At 37.2% G+C, this 4,772-nt stretch overlaps 1 non-coding gene across 1 annotated transcript; it reads left to right on the top strand.

Moving 5' to 3' along the window:
* Positions 1–456: 456 nt before the first annotated feature.
* TRNAT-UGU lies at positions 457–529 on the top strand. The gene has a single exon. It is a non-coding gene; the product is annotated as a tRNA-Thr (tRNA).
* The last annotated feature ends 4,243 nt before the right edge of the window (positions 530–4,772 follow it).

Raw genomic sequence — 4,772 nt, 5'->3', positions numbered from 1 at the left:
CTACATTTGGTTTAATCAGAAATGATTCTATCATTGATGTATCCGCAATTCAATATGGATGGATATATACCACATATATATTCCTCTCTTCCTCGCACTTTTCCCACCCGGTTTGAAATACTTGAATGTTCGATTCTTTTTTTTAGAATGCTATATTTTTTCGTAATTTCTAATAATTTAGAATTAAGGTATTGATAATCATATTCATATAAATTATAAATATAAAAGAGAATCATGGAAAAGAAAAAATGTAGAATTTCTTCCCATTGAAAATTTTGATATCATATATCACTGTATTTATCGTTATATTAATTCGTATGTTATATTATATTGTTATAGAATACCATTCTATTTAGTATTCATTTTTTCTCTATTCATATTCATTATCTATTTTAAATAGCTAAGAGCTAAGTACTTGACTGAATTCCTATGCACAACACGATTTCTATTATGTGAGCCCGCTTAGCTCAGAGGTTAGAGCATCGCATTTGTAATGCGATGGTCATCGGTTCGATTCCGATAGACGGCTTTTCTCTCTTTGTTCTATTTTATACTTTATTACATGATTAATAATGTCTCATTGAACTCAAGGAATATTGAAAAGACTTCTTTCCTTTTCTCAAAAATAGTGGATCTATTATGTCGTAAGAATTTCCAACTATGAATAAAAAACAGATTCGAGCGGTTGGTTAGATCTCTACAGAACAAATTAAGACAAAGTCTCCTTACCTTGCTATATATACAAAAGAGTCTGAATACTGATATAATTCATCTCATTCTTCTTTGTAGTACAATACTTAACTTCAGTATATTTTTTTCATTTATCGTTTAGTTCAGTCTTAATTTAGGTTTATTTTGTAAATAAGAAAAGGAGTTTTTATGTCTCGTTACCGAGGGCCTCGTTTATCGTCTGGGGGCTTTACCGGGACTAACTAGTAAAAGGCCTATAGCCGGAAATGATCTTAGAAATCAATCGCGTTCTGGGAAAAAGTCTCAATATCGTATTCGTCTAGAAGAAAAACAAAACTTACGGTTTCATTATGGTCTTACAGAGAGACAATTACTTAAATATGTTCGTATCGCCGAAAAAGAAAAAGGGTCAACTTGTCAAGTTTTACTACAATTACTTGAAATGCGTTTGGATAACATACTTTTTCGATTGGGTATGGCTTCGACTATTCCAGAAGCTCGGCAGTTAGTTAACCATATACATATTTTAGTTAATGGCCATATAGTAGATATACCAAGTTATCCCTGCAAACCCCGAGATATTATTACGACGAGGGATGAACAAAAATCCAAAGCTATGATTCAAAATTATCTTGATTCATCCTCCCATGAAGAATTGCCAAAAAATTTGACTCTTCATTCATCCCAATATAAAGGTTTAGTCAATCAAATAATATATAACAAGTGGGTCGGCTTGAAAATAAACGAATTGCTAGTCGTAGAATATTATTCCCCTCAGACTTGAACCTAACTCAAATAGCAAGGCAAGGATTCGGAGAATTTTGCCCCCTTTTCACCGAAGTAAATTGACCGAAGCTAAGGGGTGTGATACATATATTTTTCCCATTTCATGTATCATAAATGGATCCGCGGGGATATTTTTATGTCTTGGCTACCCTTCATCGGTATTTTTCGTACCACCCCAATTAGGAATGGGGAACTCATTTCAAAGAAAGGTCTACCTCTTGGAATAATCCAATTCCTTGTTTGTTTGTTATTTGATCCATTGTGGTCAATAACGCTCTTGAATTAGGCAAAGGTAAGGAAAGAGAGGGATTCGAACCCTCGGTAAACAAAAGCCTACATAGCAGTTCCAATGCTATGCCTTCAACCACTCGGCCATCTCTCCTACAAAATTTTATGATTATGACCCAGAAATCGGGTGAATAGCGAGCCATTCATAGTTATTTTTGCAGTATAGGTACGAGCAACCGATTATAACAATTCGAAATATGAAAATGGATGGGGTAGTATTTTGATCATAGAACGATTATTCTGTTTCTGTTTCCTTCTTTGAATCATAATCCAATAAAAAACTTCCCGAGTTATCATAATCGGTAGGAAATATTAATTTCATGTTTAGAACGAGTCTTTTTTTATGTTATTTTATCCTGTACAGTTCCTTTGTTTGTGGGATTGTTTTCCCATGCGAGGTAATGAGAAAAATTATACGTTAAAAATATATTAGTGCCTAACGCGGTAAAAGGTTCTCCTATACGTGGATTATCTATTTTTTTATGAATCCTAACTATTCACTATATCTTCATTATAGCATGGAGGGGAGACGAATGTGTAGAAGAAGGGGTATATTGATAAAAATAAATTTTTTCCAAAACCAAAAGAGCGACCGGGTTGCAAAAATAAAGGATTTCTAACCATTATCAATTGGATTAAAAAAGGTAGGATCCATTGATTAGCCTATCTGTCTCCGAGGTGTCTAGTTTTTTATTATTATATACCTTGTTTTGACTGTATCGCACTATGTTTCATTTGTGAACCCAAGAAATCCTTTGCCTTTGTATCAAATCGAATTTTAAATGAAGGAATTAGAAGCATATTCAAAAATAGATAGATCTCGGCAACAAGACTTCCTATATCCACTTCTCTTTCAGGAGTATATTTATGCACTTGCTCATGATCATGGTTTAAATGGATCAATTCTTTATGAATCCGTGAAAAATGTAGGTTATGATAATAAATCCAGTTCACTGCTTGTGAAACGTTTAATTGCTCAAATGTATCAACAGAAACATTTTAATTTGATGATTTCGACAAATGTTGCTAAACAAAAAAAAAATTGTTGCGCACAACCCAAATATTTATTATCAAATGATATCCGAGGGGCTTTCAGTCATAGTAGAAATTCTTTTTTCACTACGTATAGTATCTTTTCTAGAAGGAAAGGATATAAAAAAATCTCATAATTTACGATCAATTCATTCAATATTTCCTTTTTTAGAGGATAAAGTATCACATTTAACTCATGTGTCAGAAGGTGAACAAAGACGTCAAGAGCTTCATTTCTTAAGCAAGCAGGTGGTGTTTCATCATTAAGAGAAAGGTGGATGTGGCTAACTCCCCACCATATGCCAGAACATACAAGCCACATTTCGTCATCTGTGAAGGAGAAAGAAATTCTTATTACTCATCAACGTTCGAGCTGGTGGTTCTCTAAAAGAAAGGAGTTTCGAGCATTTTCTTGGAAAGAATTCGAAGCAGCTGCCATTATTCACTCGCACCCAAATCTTTCTCATCATGTCAGCTGCCATGGAGATGGAGTCGAGTTGGTGGTGTTGCCATGCTCATGGTTGTGAACTGAAATACAGCAACAACGATGAAACTGTGATTCAGCTGTTGAAGGCAGTGAATGAATAAGGTATTTACGCTGAGAAGATGGGTTGGCTGAGATTAAGCTGCTATGATCAGTTGTGTTCGATAATGAAGCGATGGAGAAAGCTGTTGGCTTTAATAGTTTTCATGGGTGAAAGCAGTAAGGAGATGAAGAGTTCACTGCCGTTGATGTTGGCAGCTAATGCGGAGTTCTCAGTGGGTCTTTTTGATATGAGCTTGTGCAACCAGTCAGGAACGAGATGCAGCTCAGAGAATAGAAACAACTGGTGGTAGTGGTGGTTAAACAAGTCTGCAGACGTAATGGAGATGGACTGTCTGCCAACTGATTTGAGTTCGACATGGAGGATCCCGTGTCCAAGGTGGGGATGCAGATAACGATTGCATGGCATTTAATGGCCTTCTGTCAAACACCTCAACTTGGTGTTGCTCTTTTCGGATTGAACGGATTGTTGTTAGTGCTGATGGAGCTGTTGTTGATGGCTGAGCTATGGGAAGTCGATGAACCAATGGTCGAACTGGTTGCAAGTTGCAACTGACAAGATGTAGAAGGTCAGGGAATGGAAAGAGATGTTGCTGCCGCCTGCCGGTTAACAAGAAGGAGCTGTGGTCGAGAACTGTTGAAGCAGAATATACCTCGGTGCACGAGACCGGAGTTGGCTGTAGTAATCGATAATAAAGGAGAAATAAAGAGCTCGAGTCTGTGTGACAGTTGAGCAAGTTTGGCAGTTGAGTTTTCGTGACAAAACAGGAAGTCTATGATATCGGTGATGATGGCTATCGTTCGAGACAGCGTGAAAATAAATTTGCGGCCATGCTCGGGAAAGAACTGGTTTCGAAATCAGTATCTGGTAATGGCCTGAAGATTGGTGTTTTATGTAGTCTGAAACTGGAGTTAATTGAGAACACCCGGCAACATGGAGAAGTGGTGTTGGCTCGAGTGTTATAGGCTCGTGTAAAGTGTCAGGAAAGCAAAGAGATAGAGTTTACCAAGGAGGTTGAGCATGAATGTGAATCTGTGAAGATTTCGGCGAAGATTCAGCTGGAATTTTAAGCCGAGAAAACAGCAAAGAGTACTCGTATATCCGGTGGTTTTGTGGTGATGTCAGGTGGTCAGGTATAGGAAGTCGTGGTCGGATCTTGGTAATGGGTCTGAATTTGGAAGCTGGAAATGGACCCGAATGGACTGGGCCTTGGAAAATGTTGCTAGGTCTTATGTTGTATTCTTTCGCAGCACTATAAAAAAGAAGAAAAAAGAAATGCGAACAGGGGGAGGAGGCGAGAGCCGTAGACAGAGAAGAAGGAAGGAAGGGAGGCTGCTGCTTTTGCGGCTTCACAGCCGTTTACGGTTTGAAGTTTTGTTTCAATTCCGTTTTTCGATTAGCTATTGATTTTATTTGATATTTGTTTATGGC

Source organism: Papaver somniferum, chromosome 4 (assembly GCF_003573695.1).
Source record: "Papaver somniferum cultivar HN1 chromosome 4, ASM357369v1, whole genome shotgun sequence".
NCBI lineage: Eukaryota > Viridiplantae > Streptophyta > Magnoliopsida > Ranunculales > Papaveraceae > Papaver > Papaver somniferum.
Note: the sequence above shows the minus strand (reverse complement) of the source record. Positions and strands in the feature narration are given on the sequence as shown.